Source organism: Chaetodon trifascialis, chromosome 20 (genome assembly GCF_039877785.1).
Source record: "Chaetodon trifascialis isolate fChaTrf1 chromosome 20, fChaTrf1.hap1, whole genome shotgun sequence".
Lineage (NCBI taxonomy): Eukaryota > Metazoa > Chordata > Actinopteri > Chaetodontiformes > Chaetodontidae > Chaetodon > Chaetodon trifascialis.
In genome coordinates, this window is record NC_092075.1 from 24028891 (window position 1) to 24054822 (window position 25932).

The window sequence follows — 25932 nt, forward strand, 5'->3', positions numbered from 1 at the left end:
CCTGAGAACATATGCTGCCAGGAGATGCCACAGGTCACAGTATCTTTACCTACACTTACAGTGTGTTCGCAGTGTGTGATTGCAGATAACATGCCACTGCAGATACTCACCTTGGGCTCTATTTTCGACTCTGCCACCGGCGCGGCACAGGCTGCGATCAAATAATTAGCAACAGCCACGATTCAATGCAACTATCTGAGTCAGCACATACAGTCAGACCTAAATTTATATATTTTGATCAGTATCTCATCTGACCACATTGCAAGCGCGTTCGGCACGCGTAATGGTCACTCACCCCGACCAAATGTACACAGGTGAAACGGGGATGCAAACTAATCAATTAACGCCGCTGTGCCAACCAGAAACAGCCGTGGCATCCTACAGAGCATATCTACTGCATATCTCAGAGCACTTGAGAGACAGAGAGAGACAAACACATGGAAAAAATGTAAGTGATGATTGTTGTCCGCTATTACCCACGTCATTTCATTCCAAATACAAATGTTATCATAGTAATGCTTAATGTTATCTACAAAGATGGAGTACATCATTGCTTTAAGGAGGATGAGGAGGAGACCGAGGATTTACCATCTGAGGACCTCATATTTAGATATCAGAATCAGAATCAGAAATCCTTTATCCCTGAGGGGAAATTGTTTTTGTTGCAGTGCTCCTTACATGAATAGAATTAGAATAAAATTAGAAAAGAAAGAAAAGAGAGAGAACTATATCTATAAAAAGCAAATATAAAAACAAAATATTTATATTGAGAAAATATATATATATATATACATATATATATATATATATATAAACAAAATATACCACAAAATATAGAACACCATATAAAACTATATATATAGAGAGAGAGAGAAAAAAAAAACAGTATATAAACTATATACAAACGGGTGTGCAACGTAAGACAAACGGATGTCATGAGACATGAGTGACATCAGTCTCATCCTGGGAGAAGTTTGGCCGTCGGACACTTTGCTGTGCGGTCTCAGTCATCCTCGAAACTTGCCATGCGCCTCGCCAGCGGCGTTCTTAAAGGTGAGGCGAGGAACTGCTGTGATTGGTGAAAATTTGACTCGGCTGTGTCAAACCCACTCCACGCCTTCTGCCCTCCCTCTTTCCGAGTTGCGCTGCTGGGTGGGACTGAGATGAGAGAGGGGGAGGAGATGCACCAGTGGCGCAGTACACGAAAATACCAAAGTCTGCGCCACAACGCCCCATCGGCGCAGCGGACCTGACTTTGTGCTGCGCCTGCACCGTGTCGGCGGCGGAGTCGAAAATAGAGCCCCTTATGTTATGAATAATAGCTTACAAGACGGCTGCAGCAGCTGGATGAAAGGCCTCCATGCATGATGGACCATTCAGGTTTAGAACCTGTTTGCCTAAATGTGCATACAACACTTATAGGGCTGACTATGGTCCTTTACAGCTGTGGGGGATAGAGTAGTGAGTTTCATCGATACTAACCAACTTCACTATTCATCCACCTTAATAAACTAAATAAAGTCAGTCATTTGGGGGAGAGTTCCTGGCACCAGGACACGCTGGGGTGACTATGTCACTCGGCTGGCCTGGGAACGCCTCAGGATCCCCCCGGAAGAGCTGGGGGAAGTGTCCGGGGAGAGGGAAGTCTGGGCGTCCCTGCTCAGACTGCTCCCCCCGCGACCCGGCCCCAGATAAGCAGGAGAAAATGGATGGATGGATGGAAGTCAGTCATATTTTTTCTTGAACATATAAGCAAGTTTTTCATTAGCAAATACTGTATATTACATTTATTCACATGAAACATTTTACAGATATACAATAAATATTTATTGACCGTAGTCATGAATATTTGTACATGGAAATACAGCACAAGTGAAGGATTCACTGAATCCATATTAGAAAGATGTGAATACAGATGTTGACATTATGGAACCTGTTGACTAACATAATCTTCAATTTTCTCAGTTGTTACAGGTGTCTAGCCTATGAGTTTTGTGAGTTGGTGCTGGAGCTTCCTTGGGCAGAAGATTCATGTAGTCATCCCGTCATGCGCAGTACTTCAGATACGTTGGGAGTTTCCTGATGCCCAGGGAAGATACGCCCCCCCGCCCAAGTACCAAGTTATGGTACTTTGTGTCATGCACAATATAAATGTTTGTTTTTTAAGTAACAAAAAAAAAAGAAGTTAACACTTACAAATGTAGCCTCAGTCTTCACTGGTTGGGCTCTGCACTCTCCCTTCATGAACTGTGGAAAGTTCAGTTTAAAAAAGGGTCCCTTGACGATGTGGTGGCTTGTCCTCTATCAGCATTCTCGTTCTAATGCAGTGCATAACAAGAGTAGTCCTTGCAGGACACAGTAGCCTAGACAGCTGTAACAAAGGTATATTTTTATGATAATGGTATACTTAGGAGTAAAACATGACAGCACTGTTCCAGTGTAAATTCAAGCACTAAAGGCTGCAACAGCTCACTGCTACACTTGATCAACAGCAGGTAACTGTAATGACGCACTGGCCTATATAAAAAGACAGAAGTGACATAACTTATCTTACATGTATAGCTATGCCAACAGCTACATAAAGCATAAAAAAGAATCACTCATGGAGACCATGCTGATTGCTAACTAGAAGCTAGCAGTTAGCATTAGCTTGCGCTATGTGGTGAAACACTTCTCTGAGTTCGTGTAAAACTGCAAAATGAACACAGCTTAGTATTTGTGAATGCTGACATCTCCCTCAAACATGTATTAAATCATTTGCAAGATCAGAAACATGATGTGATGTACCAAAAGCTATGGTAGCAGTGAGCTAACCTTTGAAGGCTAAAGTCGTAGTCTTGAAACTAGCGGTTAGCCTTACATTGTTCTCAATGGCAAAACACACATGCTACAACATGCAAGAGTTCGAGTCCCTCGTCTGCATGTATTCCATGCAAAGCTGGAAGTGAGCCCTCCTTTACAGAAAGTCTCCCGGCTAATCCTGCCTCGTACTGACCGAGGTTGGAGAAACAATCAGCCTCAAAGTGGTTAGCAACAGGTTTTTGCCAACTGTAGCGGGGACCTTGCCTTCAAAAATACAATCCACGCCGCTCTTTCGTCCTCTGCGGCTGGGAGCCAATGGAGTGATTTGCGCTCGTATTTAAAGCCAACTACAGAACACTGGGTGTGGCGGCTCGACATGATGATTCCTCACACAGTGCTTTCAAGAATGAAGTGGCAGAACTCTGAGAAGGTAGCACTGTTTCTGGTGGGTGGAGAGACGATGGAGAGAGGAGTAGGGGGTGATGGCTGGTGGGTGGGAGCATGCAAAGGTCTGGGCTCGTTACGTAACAGTACTCCCCAAATTCCATCGGCTTGTGTGGAAGCTGCAGGCAGGGTGCTTTCAGAAATCCAGACAGTCTGATTTCACATTTTGTATGCGTGTGGTAGCACCAAAGACACAAAATAACACCCCAAATCCCAGAAAAAGTGGGTTTTTCATAATATGGGACCTTATTCCAGAGATTGGTGAATGGCTACATGTTTCCACAACTATTCCTGTTTGTAATTCTGACTTTTTATTATTATTTTGCCGAGAGCTCAAGCTGAGGTAACTGATAGGGTTGGGTCCGATGGCCTGTTCTTTTTTGGATCCATTTCAAGTATATAAAATATTCAGATTTGAAAAGCCTCAGGATACTACACAGTGATGGAAGAGATGAGGATACTCTGAATGCTAGCTTTGTAGAACTGGCTGTGAACTTTCTGGGAGCTCTTCATCTACCAGATCAATAGGATAAACATCCACTGGTGAGCTTGCTTGATGACATGAGATCAGTGTGTCTCTGTTTCATGTCACTGGTGATTGTTGTACCCACAAACTAAACAGGCTCCACTACCTTTAGAGCTGTTGCTGACGAGTCATGGAGATTTGAAGGTGGGTTCTGGAAATGCATGACTACACTATCTTTTTGCTCCAACTTATTATTATTATATGTGTATCTGGTATGCAGTAATTTCAATTTCAGAAACATTCTATTCAGCTACAGTCTTTGTGTGCCTTTCTGGAGACAAATAATACAGTACAATCACACCCATCAAGACTTAGACCATGTCATAACGCAACAACAAAAAGATTAGTCCTCCTAATTTACATTAATGCTGTGGGAAATCACCATTATTTCAGTTGTTAAGGTGTCTCACAAGGGTCTATTTGGGTCCTCTATTATTAATAGTATATCTCTCTATCATGTGTAATGCACATTTTAAGCAGATAAGACCAATTCATGCGCCAACCATTCATCTCTTTATCTGGCTTTGACAATTGTGCTTTTGATACCATATTTCTTTTAAACACTGACAAATGTAAATGCATAATGTGATCTATTTCACCTGCTGTTATCTTAACAAATCTTGGCTCTCAAGCTGAAAATGTTCAATTTTACAAGTATTTGGGAATTTGGCTGGAAAAGACCCATGAAGAACAACTTCCAAACAAGTTAAAAGTCAATATTGACGCCCTAGGTCGGAACAAATCCTGCCTATCTTTTGTTCTTCAAATGGCCATTTATTGTCAGTAATTATAGTACAGTACATTGCATTTACCTTATCCCTATACTTTAAGCCTCTTGATTCTGTGTACCATGGTGCACTGCTGTTAATCACTGCTGATGCATTGTACACACATTCTACCTTATATGAAAAGATGTGACATTTCAAGAGAATTTTAATGAATTTTACAGTACATCTACTGTACACGGTTCTGTTAAGCCATATTTCCTGCAAGCAGGTCAATTCAATTCAGTTTAGTCCATGGCACATTAGAAGGGTTATTTTCATGTGTCGTTTGTCAAAGGTTGTGGATGGTGCCATTAGAACCATTCCATTCCATGCTGGTTTTTGTTTACCCCTCTGGTAAGGCTGCAGTCTATTGATAGGTCAGAGAGAATCAGAGCAACCAAAATTGTCTCGTCATCTGTACTCTGATGTTCCCAGCTCGTGTATTTTTAAGTAGTCTTTTGTCTTGGTGCCTGCACCCTTTTCTCAAACAAAGCTTGTCTCCTTATTCTAATAAAAAAGAAAGAAAGATCATGAGACATTCAGTGTCACGCATTGTGTCCTTCTTCTTACAAGAGTAGCATAGCTCAGTGCTTAATGTGTGAGCAAAGAATGCAAGTGGAGCAGAAGAAAAGGGTAGCAGTAAGTCATCAATCTGGCAGTAAATGTACTATATAGGTTACAGTGTGACCGTTAATAAATGCTGCAGCTTCTCAAGACCAAGAAAAGCCTCATCTGTTGTTTCCCAATGGCTGAAAAAATTAAGGGGGTTAGCCTTCATTAACGACACCTACATTTAAAAGCACTGTGTGCAGTGGAAATGCAAAACAGACGAGGGTTTAGGTACATGTAGGTGGATGGGTTTCAAGAGTACTACATTGCAAGTGTCTGATGGAAATGGAGCAACATAGCAGTTTGAATTGCCTCTTTATCTTAAGTCTCTGATTGTGTTCAAACATACACTACTGTATATCGCCAAGTCAGCCACCACACCTACTGTGTACAAGCTTGTTGGATATCCCATTCTGAAATCAGGGGAATTAAAATGGATTTGGACCACTCTTTTTAGCTGCCGCCACTCTTCTGAAAAAGATTTTGCAGTGTGTCTGTGAGATTTTGTGCCCATTCAACCAAAACAACATTTGTGATATTATGCACTGATGTTGGACAAGACGTCCTGGCTCAAAATTGCCACTTTAATTCATCCCAGTGGTATTTAGTGGGGTTGAGGTCATAGCTCTGTGCAGGCCAATGAAGTTCCAACTCCTCAAACTCATCTTACCATGTCTTTAAGGACCTCACTTTGTGCACAGAGGCCATTCATACTGAACAACAAAGAGCCTATCCCAAATTGCTGACACAAATTTGGACGCATCCAATTGGCTAAAATATGGTAATATCCTGTAGTATTAGGGGGGTCTTTCACTAGAACTAAGGGTTGTAGCCCAAACCATGAAAAACAGCCTCAGACAATCCTCTTCTCCACCAAACGTTACAGTAGGCTCTATGCATTCTGGAGGATATCATTCCTCTGGCATCTGCCAAACTCAACAAGATTCATCCATCAGACTGCCAGATAATCAACCATGGTTCATCACTCAAAATAACTAGTGCTGTCAATCGATTAAAATATTTAATGGCGATTAATCTCATGAATGTCATGGTTGCTTGTGATTAATCGTAAATTAATCGCACATTTTTATCTATTCTAAATGTCCCTTGAATTATCAATTTAACACTGTCATCAACATGGAAAAGTGGATAGGCTTGCTTTGTGCAAATGTTTTTTTTATTGAAAACAACAATGTGTGGTATATTTCACACTAACATACATAAGGTGGCAGAGAATCCGCATTCGCCGTGTGTTTGGCCATCAAGTGGTATTTCAGACTGGATGTGCTACAGTGATAACTCAGTTCACACCAACAATACACACAGATAACTTTGGTCTTGTCAGTTGAACCATCTGGCAACTTCTTGAAACTAAACTTTCCATTCAGAATCTTGTTCGCACGAGCAGGCAAGACCAAACACGTATGTGGGGCGTGCCTATTGTTTTGTTTCCGGATAACCGGATCCTGTATTTTTTCTTACGTTACTAGCAGCGACCACAGCTTATAAAAAACTACAAGTTCACTAGGTCACAAAGAGTGTTTATCTCGCGCTAAAAAAATGATGCCCTTAAAAATTGATTTGCGTTAACGCGTTAATAACGCAATATTTTTGACAGCACTAAAAATAACACATTTGCATGGTTCCAGAGTTCAGCTGTGGCTTTACAGCACTCTAGCCGATTCTTGGCAATGCGGAATGATGATGCAACTCTTAAATACAACTGCTAAGTCATGGAAACCCATTTCATTAAGCTCCTGATGTACACACTGTAGTGTGTAATGCAACAGATGGAAGACAATTTTTTCATGCTACGCACATCAACACTAGTTGGCCCTGCTCTGTAAGTTTCTGTGGTGTTCCTAGGTGCTTTCACTTCACTTAATTTATTCTGTATTTTAGTGAAGCCTTTTCTAATTCATGTTTCTACTGTGTTATTTTACACAGGCTACTGTAACTTCTCATTGACAGCTACAAAACACAAATTAGTCAGCAGAGTAATCACCAGTCATTTAGTTGCCTGTGATCATTGCAATGTGGTTGTGCACGTTGTGCCAACAGAGTGTCACTCCCAACTCATCACATATACATGCTTGGTTCAGTGGTCACCTACTTCCGACTATGATGCTATTAGTTTACGAGATGAAAATAATAAAATACAGGCAGAGGTCAGGGTCTCACAATTCTAGTGGGTTATAATTGATGATTGAGAGGGATTAGTTTTGTATGAGTCTTGACATTGCTTTTAGGAAAATCTTGCAGTGCATGCCCTTAGCTGGATAAAATGACTGAATTAGACAGGGTGCAATATAGTTCCAGACACAAGGTATGCATTTAATGGTTAAACAAAGTATTTTAACAAACTTTCTTTAGTGCCACTCTCAGTACTACTTGTACAACTTGTAACGAATACTGCAGCCTCTAGGGACCACTTATGGTTTTAGTCGTCTTGTCATGCACCCCACCACACAGTAAAGTAGTATTTTGTCATATAGTAATTTCATTTTTTGTCAGTACACTAGAAGAAAACCGAGACAACCACGAACTGACTTAGGCTTCCTAAAGCCTGGTCACAGGCATCACATCAGGCAGTGGTTGTGGTTGATTATATGTATTCACAGCCTCAGAAAATGAGGGACTGGGGGCAATAGGATGCGTTTCCACCCAGAGTAAGACTCCTGCCTGCTGCATTCCAACAGCCTGCTGCCTCCCCCATGAAAGGGCCCTTTGAGAGCTGAGAGGCCAGGCCACGGCTCCATCTACTGGAGTTTTTGACTGAGGGCCTTCTGGAAAACCTCAAAACTTTCCTGCCCTCCTTCCCTGTTTAAATTGCTTGTGTGCATGTGTGTGTTCATGAACATCTCCTCCTGCCTCTCAGTCTTCTAACCTTTGTTTCTGTTCCCCCCATCCTCCACCCTGTCTACATGCTCTGCCCTTACTTCCAACCTGTCCCTGCCGCCGACTTTTAAGACAGCTACTTTAAAGGCAGAATTTATGTTGCTGGTTGTGTTAACCTCAATGAATAGAAGCAAGTAACCACAGTGCCAAAGGTGAAAAAATGGCTGTAAATTCAGACTCCGGTTGTCTTCTCTCCAAGAATGTGAGTGGTCAAATAGAGTATAATAAAGCTGCAAGCAGCCATGATGTTAATATATCTCTATGTTGATCCGCTAGTCTGGTACTAGCCTCTTGTTTTTCTGTAATTTTGTTTACACATGCACACTCTGACCTCGCATGAACATGCTGATTCAAAGGAAAAATTTGTAAAGCCTTTAGAAATTGAAAATTAAGATACATTTTAGGAAATTTGGAAAAAAAAAAAAAAGTTGTGATGTGTAACTTTTAACATCACTGTAGCCTATACCTTACCTATACTTCTGGTGTAATAATGCCTATATGATTATTATGTAGGCTTCCTCTGCAAACACTGGAGCGCTGGATGGTAACGGTCACTTTCAGTGATAGAAAAACAAAAATGTGAAGAAAAAAAAATCTCAGAAACAAAAATTAGACTTCTTTTTGGCTGCGTTGTTCTATTTTATTCAATTACCCACTTCAATATTACAACCCTGTCTCCAAAAAAGTTGGGGCGCTGTGTAAAATGTAAATATAAAACTGTAACCCCATATTTAACTGAAAAATAAAACCCACAAAGACAACAACAACACCTTTAAAAAAAGTTGTGACAGTGGCAACTAAAACCTGGAAAAGTTGTGGCATGTTAAAGCACCTGCTGGAACATCTCACAATTAAGTAGGTTAACTGGCAACAGGTCAGTAACATCAATGGGTATAAAAAGAGAAGCTATGTCTTTCAGCAGGAGGTTTCACCACTCTGTGACAGACTACAAAGCAAATAGTGCAGCAATTTAAGAATACTGTTACTCAACATAAAATTGCAAAAACAATTAGGAATTTCATTGTCTACAGTAAATAATGTCATTTAAAGATTCAGAGAATCTGAAGAAATGTCTGTACATAAGGGACAAGGCCAAAAAACAGTACTGGATGGACATGAGCTTCGTGCCCTCAGACAGCACTGCACTGAAAACAGACATGATTCTGTAGTGGATCACTGCATGGGCTCAGGAACACTTCCAAAAAACGTTGTTAACACAATTGGTCTCTGCATCCACAAATGCAATTTGAAACTCTACCGCGCAAAGAGTAAACCGCATATAAATCGCCTTCTCTGGTCCTGAGCTCATTTAAGATTGACAGAGGCAAAGTGGAAAACTGTCCTGTGGGCTAAGTCAAAATTAGATTTTTTTGGAAATCACAGATGCCATGTCCTCCAGACTAAAGAGGAGATGGATCAACAATATATACAGGTACAAGTTTGAATATGAGGTTTTGCGAATCATCATATTCTGGTTCTGTTTACATCTTACACAGTGCCCCAACTTCTTTTGAAAATGGGGTTGTATGTCCTCAGATATATTATGCATTCCATGCACATGCCTGTTTTTGAAATATTTGGCATCTCTAACTGTATGAAAATACTGGTCCCTACCTATTTTTCCTGTCATTAACAACATGATGCAGCATTCTGAATGTTTCAATTTCAATTCAATTGAAATTGAATTGTTTGAAATGATAATAAAACAAGCTTTAAATGTGTCACTTGGTAGCGTTGTCTGTTGTTGTGACTGAAGTATGAAATAAGTTTATGTATGAGGCAAGCCCTGTCAGTACATGCTTTTATGTATCTGTTTGTGCTACACTGAATGGCAAATAGATATATACAGATTAGATTGTAAAAATATAGCTTTGTGTCATGACAGCATAAAATTAATATACTTTTGATCTGTGTAAGTTCATTTTAAGTGCACTACTGTGCAAATATTATTTTAACACACTGAAAATACAAATGCATACGGCATGGTGGTGCAGCAGGTAGTGCGCGTGCCTCACAGCATGAAGGTCACTGGTTCGATCCCCAGGTCCGGCCTTTCTGTGTTAAGTTTGCATGTTCTTTCCATGAAGAAGAAGCCTGCCCCCATTGGTGAAGATGATAGCTGGATAATGCCTGCCGCCAATGAGTCATTTTTATAGGACTCCATGGAAACTTTCTCGGGTGCTGACAGGAAATATAGACGTCCCCTGGGCAGAGATGAGACTGGAAGGACTGACAGACAGGAGTACTTCTCTCCTAATCCTCCATTCCCACAGGTGAGCCTTTCCCATCAGGAGGTTTATGGCGTAGGCTACCTTTGCTTGTTCTGAAGTGAAGGTGCAGGGTTGCAGGGCGAAGAGGATAGAGCAGCAGGCTAAGAAAGCACCACAGGTCTCTGGGTCTCGCCAATGCTCAGCTAGCTGAAGGAATGACGGGCGGTGACTGGACTGGAGACGGAGCTGGAGGTGCTTGCTGGGAGTAATTTGAAGTCATCTGCGGAAGCTGTGCCGCTAGCACCGCCAGCCTTTGCTCTTAGGAAGCTGTGGCCTGCCTGACTGCAGCTGAGGCTCATGTTCTTGGAGAGTGTCCTCAATCCGTTCAAAGCGATTGGACAGCGCAGTGGAGTGTGTTGGATCCATAAATCTCCAGATTGTACTGTAACGGGTTATATCGGGATCCAAGTTGTCCAAGGAGCAAACGCTGGCCTCAGAAATAGTTTGGTTTACGAACCAACAAACAGTCTCACTGATTATCAGGTTCGAAGGGGGCAAGACAAAAGATGTAGTCATGGTCAGTAAGCACAGGTCTTTACCAGAGGATAGGAGAGCATGCAAAGTCAGTGGCAGGCTGGGTCGATAATGGGAAATCTGTCTGAGAGTAATTGCTGGAGCGTCTTGTATCAGGGCTAAAAACAATCTGGCAAGGTTTGGTAGTGGAAGAGTGACTTAAGTCTTGTACTGAATAGGTGATGAATCCCAGGTGTGTGTCTGGTGATTGAATAGGTGGGCATGGATAGCTGGTGAAGGTTGCAGGCTGAGCAGGTGAACAGATGACACAAAGAGTGGCAGCAAGTTAGGAGTTGACTGATGTGACATACATACACATTTATATAAATGTAATGGGAACATACTTTTTTATATTCAAGTATATGTTAAGTATGCTTAAGTATATATTTTTTCACTTTTTTCTTTCTGCTATTCTATCTGTTAATCTGGCACTAGACCTGCTGCAGCTGAGATTCTGTATACATTGCTATGGTCTCAGTGTAGCTGGAGAAGCACACATTATCTCTCCAGTGAAGTCCTGGTCAACCTCCTTTTTCTAGATATCCAATTCAGACCACACCGTGTGCCTCCTTTGTGTCTCTTAGCCTCGTCAGAATCTCAGTTTTCTATCATGGGAGTTATTTCGGGCCTCCTCAGTTACAGAGATAAGTGCTGTTTTGGAAAGAAAGCCCATACTGCTGTTTTGAGGTTCAAAATTAATGGGATCATTGCATGCCAACATTTTATCTTTAAAGATAAAATTAGGAATATGCAGCAAAGAGACGATGTTGGGGCTGCAGAGCAAGAGCCAAATGGAGGGCCAAGGCACGGAGATACAGACCATCTGTTCCGGTGGTCATCATGGGGAACTTGAGGGTCTTGGTAACAGACAAGCTTGTCACGCTGGTCAGGATGCAGTGGGAATACCAACAGTGCAGCCTAATGGCCTTTACAGAGTAGTGGCTGCATTCAGACGTCCCTGACCAGAGTGTGGAGGTGCCCATCTTCAGCTGTGAGCAGGCAGACAGAGATGTGGCTTGGAGAAGTAAGAAGAAGGGAGATGGGATTGCACTGTTTGTGAATGTGAAGTGGTGTAATCCCAGACACGTTACCGTTGGAACGTTTCTGTAGCCCGGACAGAGATGCCTACAGGAGGAAGCTGGAGGCCAGCAGAACAGAGTGAAGAATGTGTGGACAGGAATGAAGGAGATCACAAGGCTCAAGGCAAGAGACAGACCAGCAGCCGACAGCCTTGAGGGCCAATGAGCTAAACCACTTTTTCAACAGGTTTAGCTCACAGCAAGGAGTGGCCCTGCATTGCATTCCCCTGCCCCTTCACACTTCACCACTACCCACAATGGTCTCCATAACCACCTTCTGCCCGAGCTTTCTCTCTTCAACCCTCAACCCTACCCACAAGGTGCTGGAGAGGCTGGTCCTAGCCCACCTCCAACTGCAGGTGAAATCATCACTTGAATCTCTACAGCTCGCCTACCAACCCCATCTGGGTGTGGACGACGCCATCATACACCTGCTGCAGCGTGCTCACTCCCACCTGGATTGTAGTGGCAGCACTGTGAGGATCCCTTTGTTTGATTTCTCCAGTGCATTTAATACCATCCAGCCGCTGCTCCTGGGTGAGAAGCTGCGTGTGATGGGTGTCGATGCACCCACAATCTCCTGGATTACTGACTACCTGACAGACACACCGCAGTTTATCCAACTGGGCAATGTTCTGTCTGGGACCAAGGAAAGTAGTACAGGACCACCACTGGGGTCTGTTTTGCCTCCTTTTCTCTTCACCTTCTCCACTTCACTCTTCCAGTACAACTCCTCATTGTGCTACCTACAGAAGTTCTTGGTGGGGTGTATAAAGGATGGACGAGAGGAGGAATACAGAGCAGTGGTGGAGGACTTTGTGGAATGGTCTGGTATAAATCACCTGCTGCTTAACGTGGCCAAGACCAAGGAGAAAAACACTGTGCATTCTGGGAGAGAGTGTCATGGTGGTGGAGGATTACAAATACTTCAGAGTGCAGATTGAACTGGAAAACCAACATCAACCCTGTTTACAAGAAGGGGATGAACAGACTATATTTCCTGAGGAGGCTCAGATAATTCAACTAGTGCAGCAAGATGTTGGAGACCTTCTACCAGCCTGTTCCTGACAGTGCACTCTTCTTTGCTGCAGTTTGCTGGGGGAGCTGCATCGGAGCTGGCAACACCAACAGACTGAACAAACTGATCAGGAAGACCAGCTCCATTATTGGCTGCAAATTAGACATTTTTGAGGAGGTGCTGGAGAGGAGGACACTGGACAGACTGTTATCCATCATGGATAACCCAGAACGTCTTATTCACCACCTTGTGGACAGTGGAGCTGGAGCAGTCTATTGGAGAAGGAGCTCCACTGTCACAAGGACCGCTTAGGAAATCATTCCTGCCACGAACCATCACACTGTACAATAGTAACTTAAATAGTTAATCTACCAGCCTCACAAACCCCAATATTTCAGTGTCACATATTATTTGCATTACTGCACTATTGCACATACTGTTTATTGTTTACATTTATTTATCATCTGCAACTTGCACATTTTTTTCTGGTATATAGTTTATGGTGCTGGCTCACTCTCTCTCATAGGAACTGCTGTAAATACTTGTTAATACACTTTGTTACATTGTATTTTTATGATATTATTATAATATTATATAATATGCATTATATATTATAATACATATTATATAACAATATATTTAGTTATACTTAGTTATATTTTAAGAATTACTGTTATTCCATGTTTATATGCTTATATTACATTATATTCCTTGAGAACATTCTTTTTCTCTTAGTTTTTCATTTTCATCCTTATTCTTCTTTGTTGTATATATTTTGTGCTTGTCTGTGAGTTTAAACTGCTGCTGCAATGGAATAATTTCCCAAATTGGGAAATAGCACCAGTCTGTATCTAAGTCTAATATGGTTGTGTTTGGTTCTATGTGGTTTTAATACACAATGTCAGTTTTCCCCGGAATCATGTCTTTCACCTTATGTGGTATCTTAATTTGTAAAGGGTATCTAAGTATTCACTGCAGGTTTGCATGGAAATTGAAATAGGCATGAAATTGACATCTAAACCATTTGACATTAACACTTGACCCAACTGATACTGACACTATGTACAGCGTGATGTCATATTGTAATTATTACAAAGTGATATACTTGATCATAGACAGGCTTCCTGCCATTACATACAGTATAGTCACCCTACACAGAGAGTAAGGTATAGACCATCAGCAACATCATTACATGCTATTTCATGAAGACAAATTATCTTGAAGTCTGTTCACTTATCATCTAGTCTTTGATTTAGAGTTATTCAGGATTCATTGCTGATTCACAAGGTTTCTGGTGTGGAGGCTATTTAAAGCTGCTTTCTGAACTGGACTGAAAGTATTTGTTTCATGCTCTAGTGTGAATGGGGAAGTGCAATTACCCCTTAGTATATTAAAAGGTGAACTTTCTGATGTTTAAGACTTTGCATTTGTGTTTTGTATATACGCACAAAACACAACAGGCCAGATGTCTTAGATTTTGGTGGAGCCCACCCCAAAGCTAAATGAAGAGTGAATATTGAACTTACATTCATAAGGTTGAGTCATGATGATAACCGCTCTGTGTCTGTTGGGTGTACAAATAGTAGAACCCCAGCCTCCTTAGTCACATCACTCCATCATGCCTCTCTTATCACTTAAATACACACGTAAAACATGTAAAAGGTTTATAGTCTTTCTGACAAAATAACTGCATCATTGCACTCTTTGGATTGTCAGATGTATCACTTGCTTGCAATGGAATGTCCACTTTGCTGAATTTACTATCTTTCCACCATGTGAGACCTTCCCTCATCACAGATGCAGCTTACACAGGAGTAACTCCATCCCCTTGACTAAGTTAAAACAACAATAGCCATCCCATAAAAAAGCAGATGCTTCCCTTCAAATATTTAGCCATTTGGAAGCTCATAGACAAGGCAATAAAAGACACTGGGGAGGTTGTAGTGGGGGATGAGCCAAGTCATTTGCATTTTATTGGCTTTCTCAGAAGTGTGTACTAGGTATGTGGAAAACTAAGATCAGCTGTAGAAAAGAAAGCTTTGGGATGCATGTAAAACAAAGCTCTAGTGTCAATTATTTATCTTTCTCCAATTCAGCTTGTCATTCTTTCCTTCACCCAAAGAATCTGACAAAAGAGCAGGAATGTGGAGCTTAAGAATAGAATATTACAGAGATCTTGTGAACAAACCACAAAAAACTGCTCCCATTTTTCCTTCTCTTTTCCTTTTGGCCTCTGTCTCTGAACCATGATTAACAAAGCATCTGCTGTGGGTGGAAGGATGGGCTATTAGTTGGACAAGGCTGTTGTTAAGATATTTCCACAGACCCATGGAAGATTATAAAGGCCAACCACCACTTACTCAGGGCTTTCAGCATGTTTTACTCATTTGTCTAAGTGAAGACCTAGATGTGCTTCAGTTTCAACAGATGAATAGATCAATACAAACTCGTAAAATGTTACACTTCACTTTTTTGGACACAGAATTTTGTTGTCTTCCCATGACAGTCCTTCAAATCACATGCATTTCCGTCATTCCATAAAGTGATGAGCAGTGATTAAGGATCTCCAGTTTCACTATGGCCACATGTACATGTTACTGCCTCATGTTACTGTCTTGGGATTGTATGCACTGACCAACCGCTTAAGTTACAGTTCACAACCATGTCTGTCCAGTTTGTTTAGTGAAGACTGTGAAGGAATTTAATAAAAGGTATTTGGTGACTTTTTTGGTGAAATAGAGGTTATTACTATATCAACAGCTATATATACAGAGTCATCATGTTCTGATGTACATACACGCAGACGGATGGACAACCAAACAGTTGTCCAAACAGTGTGGAGGCATAATCCATCCATCCATTTTCTATACCGCCTATCCCTTTCGGGGTTGTGCAGGGGCTGGAGCCTATCCCAGCTGTCCTCGGGCAAGAGGCGGGGTACACCCTGGACCAGTCACCAGTCGATCGCAGGGCAACATATACACAGACAACCATTCCCGCTCACACTCACACCTAGGGGCAATTTTAGAGTCACCAATTAACCTAATGACCATGTTTTTGGTCTGTGGGAGGAAGCCGGAGTGCCCGGAGAGAACCCACGCATACACGGGAAGAACATCACACTTCACACAGAAAGGCCCCGCCCGGGGATCCAACTGGCAACCTTCTTGCTGTGAGGCACATGCACTACCTGCTGCGCCACCGTGCAGCCTGGAGGCATAATAAAAACAGCAATCTTTTTGCCCATTGAACACACTGATGTTTGGCTAGTATTTCTGTGGATCGTGGCTATTCTCTACAGCTCCATTCAGTTACTGCTGAAGGGGGTCAAGAAACTTAACTAATTTGAATAAAATGTCCAGACTATAAAGCAAAATGTCAAGAAGGACTTGAAGCTAGAGTGAAGCCCACTTATCCATTCTTCTGCTTATGTTACATTAAATAACATATTAAAAATACATTAGATAACAGTATTTGACTTTGTGATCTCTCAAGGGGTGGTAAGTTTTGTCATCAGAGCAACTGTACACTTATTCAGTGGTTAACTGTAATTAGTTATTTAATTGCATAAAAAAAAAATTATTAAATATACTTTCAATTATTAAATTAAATACGATATGGGCTAATGGTCACTAAATGTGATTGATGAGTACTGCATGATTTATTATTACACTCTTATGTGTAGGAATGCCTTCTTTTGGCATATTTCCAGACAGACTGTTTATTAAGTGGACCATACAGATAAAAACTCAATCGCAGTATGCTTACTTCTATATCACTGGTTGTACCACTACCTGCAATTTGATGTACTTCATTACATCCATGTAAAACCTGGTCATTGATTTGTAGTTGTATAAATGTTATGACAAAATCTATACAAGTGTTGACAAATTTATATCCTCTTATGGTTTAATACTTTTATATTGCCCAAACCTAATTTAAATCTATTTTACTCCCACATTCTAATCTTATTTCATTGACATTTGTTTGCTGCACAGATTTAGGTTCTGTCCCTTTCCCATTAATTATCTTATGCTTTGCAAAAACAAATTCCAGGCTATATGTCAATATCACTTATCTAGCTTATTGTCTATCATCTTCTTCAAGTTCTTCAACATAGGTGTCTACGCTGAATAAAATATTAAACTCTCATGCTCCATAGTTTTATTGCACGGAAATATGTTCAGCTATCAAATGCACATTTGCTATCGTTTAAAACTGTGATATCACCATTAGAAATAAAAAGAAGTTCTGTGACATTGAGCAAAAGTTTGTGATGGTAAAGCCACAGGCAGATCTGGAACAATCACAGAATTTGAATTAAATTTCTAATGCTGGAGTTTTACTGGATGGTTTTTCCATTGTGGTATTAATAGTTCAGCATAATGATTTTAATGTTTTTCCACTGCTGTGCAAAAAACTGACAGAACCTCTTGAATGAGCAGCATTTTCTACAACAAAAAGCATATCAAGCAGCCTTTTACTCACTGTTAGTACATGTGTACAGCAACTGCATGGTTGCTCTACATATGCCTTTACATAGGTTGAGGATGAGGGGTTGGATGAGCCTTACCTTTATTATCACTTATTAATTAAAAAAAAAAAAAACAATGAATAAAAATTGTTTAAGGAAAACCTTCTGTATCCACATATGGTGATCTGCAAGGTTTCACTTCAGGCGTTTAGTTCATGACACTCCTCTAAATGCTTTCATATGAAAACTGCATCACTTGAAGGCTGAGCACACATTTGTTTTTCTTCACATTGTCCGCATTGTAGGAATAAAATGTTTTCATCATCACCAGCAATTTGTTTTTTTAGTGAGTAATCCAGAATCCAAGACAAATTGTGCAAGGCTGCACAGGCCTTAACCCTGTTTCTATTAATTGAGTTAAGAAGGAATGAGTGAGAGATAGAATCCAATCCTGAAAACAGTTACACACATAGAGAAATATGTACCATAAAACATGAGAACATATCCTGGGACTCTTTAACAGGATAATTACAAACAGACTCAACAACACCGCCTGTGGCTCCAAATATCTTCTAATCCAAAAGACACTTTCCAGGCACACATGGGAATTCAGCAAGATTAACAACATCCACAACCTCTTCTTCTTAGAAAAATGGATAAAAATAACTTAGCTGTTTTCTCCACCAAAATATTCTTGATTAATAACTGTTGAGGCAAAGTGTCTACAAATAAAAAATTAAGATACAAAACGTCCGGCAGCTTCACAAGTGCTTCTGCTGACCATTGACCTATGAGTTCTTGTAGATTTGTAGGTTGGAAGGGGTGGTGCTCTCTCTCAGTTAACAGACTACAATTTGTGTAAAACGTTCAAGATGTGATTCAGCAGCACAAAGATCCCTAACATATTTAAGGGAGTGTAATCTATGACGTGTGTTTTGTCTGGTGCAGACTAAATCTGCATGCCCTTGTATGAAAATCCAGACATGAAGGAAGACATGCTCTTGTAAAATGTAAAATCTACTCAATGCAGGGTCTCGCAAAGGTCCTTCCTACACAGGGAGTGATAACTCTGATATCCAACAACTGTCACTCTTCACCTCTTCCACCCTCACAAGTGAATAAAGGCTACTGTTTGGGGGGGGGGGGGGGGGGGATTTGCTATCATATTGCTATTTTATGTTTTTATTTGTTTGTCTGTAAAGGGTATTAGGCATATTTGCATTTTTATGTATGAAAGATGCTATACAAATAAAGTTTGATTGATTGATTGATTGATTGATTGATTGATTGATTGATTGAGACTATATACTCCAAAATAAGTATATAAGACTCCAATGTGAACCTGAAAGAAGCTTTTCACTACTTTCAGACTGTCTGAACTCTTCCTTTGACTGTTAACTACATTTGCCATAAGAAAGGGCTATATCCCAACAGTCATACTGACTTCCTGCACTGATTGGGCAGATAGGCTGACATTTGTCAGATAACCAATAAGACTGTATAAAAAGAACCTTTAGAGTCTGATGTGGGCATCAAAATGCCTAACCTAAAAGTCCATCAGCACCAAAGTGCTACAATGTGACTTTAGCAGCCAAACTTGCTTTAACATTTAAGCAGCTTTAGAACGCATCTTCCCCACACCTTTCCAATGTTGAAGTTGAGTCAGGATCCACTTTTTTAGCCCACTGTGCTAATGCACTGACATTGAAAGAATGAGAGGGCTGCATTAAACAAATAAAACAGACTTAATTCATATGTCTGAATACAAAGTCATGTTTGGAGTATGCACTTATCAGCACTTAAAGGTACCTTGTGGCATTTTCTTGTAAATAAACAAAAGCATTTTCTTGTGCCTCTACATGAGACAAACAAAACAAGGATCACTCATCGAAGTACAGCTCCATATATGAAGTTTAATAACTAAGTTCAGGACAAGACCATGCCTCAACACTCTACATTTCTGCACCAACGTAATTAAGCATTCGTGATTAATTCATTTACCCTTTGACTCATTTTCTGCACAGTCTCATTCTCCTCAATCCAATGCCGCCAGCAAATCCGGCTGCACTCAGAAATCCACTTCCCCCAATTGCAGCTCACAACCCCTGACAATTTCCATGTAGCCGGCCCGTTACCACCACAAGCTCCAGGGGAAAACCTCGTCTCAGTCGTCCGAGAAACACTGTCCCCGCCAGACATTACTCTCCCACCCGCTCGACGTCCAAGCACATCAGTGTCAGGCAAAGCCTCCACCATAGGTATACGTCGACACATAAACAGCTCCCCAGTGTCAAACACACTGTCTGAAACACACTCTCTCACAAACTCTTCAAACAAACATCCCAGGCACTTCCGAGTTCCCAGCGCTGCGCCGAAGCCGACGTCACAACGTACACCGAAGAAACTCAGCCTTCCTCATCAGCCCTTCCACAGGGCCAGGTTGTATTAAATGCTACTGAAGCTCACCTTGTTTCTGACTTCTCTCCTCCTCTCCCCCTTTCCACCCAAACTTCATAATCAACCTGAGCACACGCATTCCTTCATCCCAGCATTCTGTCTTCCCGTATCTCAATCTTTCCTATTACATCTTCATCAGCCACGATAGCTGCTCATACCTTATTACCAGCCAGCTCTGTCCCACATCCACCCTCCCAACAGCAACCAACAATGGCGTTATTAGCCTAACATTTCTTTTTCGTTTCCTCCCATTTCTCTTTTTGCCCCACCCCATAACCCCCGCATCCTTCTTCATCATCCCCTATCTCCTTCATCCCAAGACATATTAAATGACTGCAAATCTGTATCTTTGTGGCATGGTCTTTGTTAGTGAAATTAAGTTTAATGACTAAGTTCAATAACAAGGGACTCCACTCCTCTCACATTCATCAATCTTCTTCTTGTTTTTTTGGCAGATGCTGGAATGACTTCTCATCACTAGATGTTACAACTAATACATACTGCCACCTGCCTCCAGATGGGAATGTAGCAAACACATCAAATAGGCTGGGCCCATATGCAGGTCAACATTACAGCCAACATTATTTTAAGAATCAGGGACATGTATGGGAAAATATGACAAAATAAACAAAAAATACTTCCCATGAATAACAGACGGATTGACAGGTCTGCCTTAAAGCTCTGTCCTTTCCTGGTGTCTACATGCTCCCATTCAACTTAATGATACAGCAGCATATAGCAGCACCCTTATAAAGCAACATGGTCTAAAAATCTTTTTTAATTAGTAAGCTTCAGAAAACCTTGACTTCTCAACTTCCATTAAAAGGTCTCTCCTGTTTTCAGATTTTTTTTCAACTGAAGTTACTGTCTGTCTTGTATCTGTCCACGTCCTCAGGGCTGTCTCATACTGTAAGCTAAAATGTCTGTCATGTTTACACTCTACACATAAACACATAAACATACAAAGGAAGTTGCAGCAACACAATGCAGCATTGGCAGAACAGTGTTCTACAGTCAACACATGCCATAATGCCTTTCGTCCTACAAATACATGTAGGTCTCCTTTTCACTGCTTGCCAGGTCCAGTAATAATCAGCATATATCAACATTATGCCTCTATGTTTTGTTTCAAATTGCAATCAAGAGCAGTCCCTCTATGACATGAATGCATGATGTGACGTGTCTTTAACGTTATGATTATTTTAAAAAATGATCACCAAGTAAACAGGAAGGTTAGGTTAAAGCCATCCATCCATCCATTTTCTATGCCGCTTATCCCTTTCGGGGTCGCGGGGGGGCCGGAGCCTATCTCTGTCAACGGGCAGGAGGCGGGGTACACGCTGGACCGGTCGCAGGGCACATACACACAACCATTCACACTCACACTCACAACTAGGGGCAATTTAGAGTCACCAATCAACCTAATGAGCATGTTTTTGGTCTGTGGGAGGAAGCCGGAGTGCCCGGAGAGAACCCACGCATGCACGGGAAGAACATGCAAACTTCACACAGAAAGGCCCGGCCCGGGAATCGAACCCACAACCTTCTTGCTGTCTATTGGAATGTCTTGCATCACTCTAATTAGTCCCAGATCTAGGATTTTAATTACTACCAGATCCAAGACATACCAGCATACAGAACTATGCTTCCTGACAGTCATTTGACTCTGCATTGCCACCTCATATCAACACATGGAGGAAAGAGTTAATGGGCTGATCATTGTGGCCAGGACCTTTCTTGCTATCACAGTTCTCACATTCTTTCTACTTTCACTGATGAAATGCATGAATCACCTATGCATTGTCAGTGATAAAAGGATCAGTGATAAAAGTAGTCATAAAAGTAATCTGCTATTACTGCCTGGTGATTAGAGAAAATTCACAACTAGCATATCTCTGTAACCCTACTAGGTGTTCACAATAAATCTGTGATAATTATGCCAGGCATCAAAAAGTGGCAAATAGGCTGTTGTGAATATTGCAGTTATTGTAATGTTTTTTATACACCTTTATTTAATCACTGACCTACTTTTATGCATAAATGAAAAGAGGCATGTACAACAGAGGCTGGCATTTATTTATTTATTTATTTATTGAAATTCTGTGTGTCATGGAATTCCTGTGAGATGTTATTCCACTTGTGTTACTGGGTTGACACTGAATGCACTTGTAGCCTAAAAGTGTTCTACAATTTAACAGGAGCATCATATGAAACTTAATAATAAGTTTTAATAATTAATAATTTCCAAAATGTAACGCAATTATGTTTACATAGAATACATTTTAACTGACTTATGTTTTTACTTTTATCTGAGTAAATACATTTTTACATGATTACTTTTACTTTCTTTAGAGTAACAGTTCTTTGACTTGAGTATAATATTCAGTTGTTTAGATTGTAACATGAAGCCCACTGTGCAAGGGTGCTCCTGTGAAGGCATGAAAGGACGCTATTGTAGGAGGGGGATAAGTGGTGTCATAGACCTCCTCCTCTGTGAAGGGATGGTTTCTCTGTTTTTATGTAAATAGCCTCCCTGATTCCTCTTAAATGTATCTGTCCTCCCTGTTCACAATACATAGGTTGTTGTACTCAAGTGAGTGTCCTTTATCTTCCAAGTGGAGGTAAAATGATGAGCCTTGACATGAGGAGTTGGGCCTCCAGTGCTAATCCATGCATTTGTTCAATGGTTGTTTAGTTTTCTGATATATAAGTCTATACATTCCTCACTGCATTGGACTGCATACACTAAATTCTCAGATACTCCAGGCACATATGGAATGACAATGTTGTTGCAAAGCTCAAAGTGTAAGTATTGGGGGTGTTCCCCATCTCCAATGTGGAGGCTTCAGGGATCAGGGCTACTACTTGTTGTATTAAAACAAGTTGTGTTCAGACAGAGGTCCAGCAAATTTGTTCTGGGGGTTATCTTTTAATTAGGACACCCATCTGTTGTTCTACATTAATCATTTCATCTATACTAATCTAATGTCCTATTTCAGTCACTGTGGATGTATGTGTGTAAATGCCTCAGCCAAACCGTGTTTTGTAGTAACACACAAGATGGCAATAGCTGCATTTGAAGTACTGTGTGGGAAGCATTCAGGTCAAGGATTTTTCAACGGCTTAGTCCAATAATATTTCGCAATACAAGCTTTGTTAGGAAATGATGGGACTCTGTCCACTGAAACTATACAAGGCTTTTTATTTTAAACAGATTGAAAGCATCAATTTACCTATCAATCTGAGAGAATTAAAAATAGGAGAACAATTTACTGTTATAGCCTGCTTCAAATAAAGGCCTGGTACCCTCTGCAGTTGAGCTAATTTAAGGTTTCAATTTGGGAATTCATGGTAACTACCCCTGTGAAATCCCCTCACACACATAAGGTACCCAAAGGTAATAATAATAATAATACATTTTATTTATAGGCGCCTTTCTTGACACTCAAGGTCACCTTACACCATCAATCATAAAAACAGACACAATATTAAAAGAAACAATAAAGATAAAATGCAAAATACAATTTAAATTAGGCAATGCAGTTGTGATCAGAGGGAGTAAGCTAGTTTAAACAGATGAGGTTTGACACACAGCACTAATGATTTTACTTTTTTCTTAAGTGAGCAAATGGCTGATTGATGCCTGGTCAGGACACCATTTTTTTTCATGAGTAACCACCGTAGCGTCACATGCAGGGCTCTGCTACTACTCTGCTTTATACTTTCTGCTTTTTTATGACACTGTTGCATTTTTTGCAGGGGGCCATATTGGTTTAGAGTACACAATGTTGCAAGGGACTACAGTGCACTACATTGTGGACAATATGTAAATGGGCCAGTAGAAATTCCAAATTATCTGATGGGCAACAAAACTGGGCCTGGAGTTTTTCCTCACCACTGTGACCAAGTGCTTGCTCATGAGGGAATTGAATTGAATTGAATTGAATTGAATTGAATTGAATTGAATTGAATTGAATTGAATTGAATTGAATTGAATTGAATTGAATTGAAACGAAACTATGATCCAGCCTGCCAAGCATAGGAAAATATAGTAAAAAATTGTGAATTTGAATTTGAATCATTAAATAATTGAATCAATTAATGTCAGCACCCATCATATAGACAAAATGGAAAAAAGTGTTCCTTGCTCAATTGAGAAATAATGTAGGAATGAAGGCCTTTGTAACTGGCCATGGCTACTACTTCTGGTACTTTGTTTGGAAGTTCTGGGGGTAAGGACTCTGGACTTCTTTTTAGTAGATCTGCTCTCTCTCTCTCTCTCTCTCTCTCTAGAGACTACAACAAGATGAACATTTGAACTCAGCCCATGCCATATTGCACACATCACTTTATATTTTATATATACCCCATTCACTTTTTCACTTTTACTGCACTGCCACTTACTACAGGTTGCACATGTTGTCTATTTACATACCATGTTGCACATGTCACTTGTTTACAGACCATGTTGCACATGTTTTTTTTATGGTTCAACAGAAATCACTTGCACTTCCTGCAACAGTACCTCGTACTGTTCATACTGCTTATAATATATATATACTGTTTATATCTCATGCCACTTGCACTATTTACATGTATGTATATATTTTTTTGGATATCTGACTAATTGCACTTCTGGTTAAATGCTGGCTAAATGGGTAGCACAGTGGCACAAGTGGTAACACTGTCGCCTCACAGCTAGAAGGTCCCGGTTCGAATCCCGCTATGGGCACTGGTGGTGTGTCCTCGACCATGCCTTCGGTGCCTGCTGCTCGAGGAGTGTGTGGAGTTTGCATGTTCTCCCTGTGTTCACCCGAGGTTTCCTCCTTAATAACCCCCATTAAAAACATGCAAGAAGATCACCACCTGACCAATGGTGACGAAGAAATACTGGTCCCTGGGCGCTGGCGTTGGCTGGCAGCCCACCGCTCCTGGTCTGCCGCAGAAGATCGACAGACCGAGGATGGGATAAATGCGGAGAAAAAGAATTTCACAGCGAAGTGTGAAGTGATTAATAAAGTATGTTTCTTCTTCTTCTAAAACTACATTTTGCTGTCTCTGTGTTGACAAAGTTGAATCTAATCTAATCTAGATACCTTAACAGAGGAGTAAGGAAAAAGTGGGATTGAATGAAAAGGGTCTTTTACACCCACAACTTTTGACAATGGAAATGTGAAAATAACCATGTAAATATGTAATTAACTGAACTGAACCAGACTGCTTGGTGGAAACACACCTCCACCAACACCAACACAGTCCCATATATTGCTTTAACAGTGCTGTTTATGGTCTGAATCGCTACTAACTTTGTTGAGTACAATAACCAATAAAATCAAGGAGCAACCAAAATAAAACCAAGGTTGTTACAAATCATAGTCTAACTTCAACAAAAAAGGAATATATGGGAAACATAACCTCGTAAAAAATACAGGAATTGCGAAAACAGTTTCTTCACATTTCCAGTTTTGTTTTAAGGTAGACTAAATGTATCTCTGGACCAAAGCTTCTGCACACTGTCAACCATCCCTACTGGAAAGCACTATCTATCACTGAAGAGGGTAAGATTGAAACAAACTTGCTTCTACGTATGTCTGAACACATTAAGTTGAAGCGTTCTGAAAAGGTGCATTAGAAAGCATTATGAAAAGTCACTCCAGAGAAGGTAATCATTCAAATGGGGATTGGTGCACACTTTCAATCTGTCCCTTCATGGTGTTGCACTTTGTTGTATTGGGTAGTCTGTAAGACAAAGACATGTAGGTTTATGAACGGGACTTTGTATCAAACTATATGTTCGTAGCAGAATTGTGTCTGTAACACTTAGTATCTGAAATCAAAAATTTGCAAGTTCTAGAGATTCATATTTAGGTAGAGTTCTTATATGGCCACTTATGCTTATGGATCTCCAGCAGGCTTTCGTTAAATGTGACCACAGGGATGATGGAGCACTCTTTAAAAACTCCCACCACAGCAAAGGAAGGCACTCTGGCCCCATTTCCACCAGCAGCAACTGCCTTTCTACCCTAACCCCAACACCATGAGTCATGTCTGTGTGAGTACTCATTAAAAACAAGC

At 40.7% G+C, this 25932-nt stretch overlaps 1 protein-coding gene across 1 annotated transcript in view; it reads right to left on the minus strand.

Annotated features, from left to right (window-relative positions):
* The window catches only part of ror2 (receptor tyrosine kinase-like orphan receptor 2), a 51643-nt gene that overhangs the window by 23160 nt on the left and 2551 nt on the right, over positions 1-25932 (minus strand). The window lies entirely within an intron of this gene.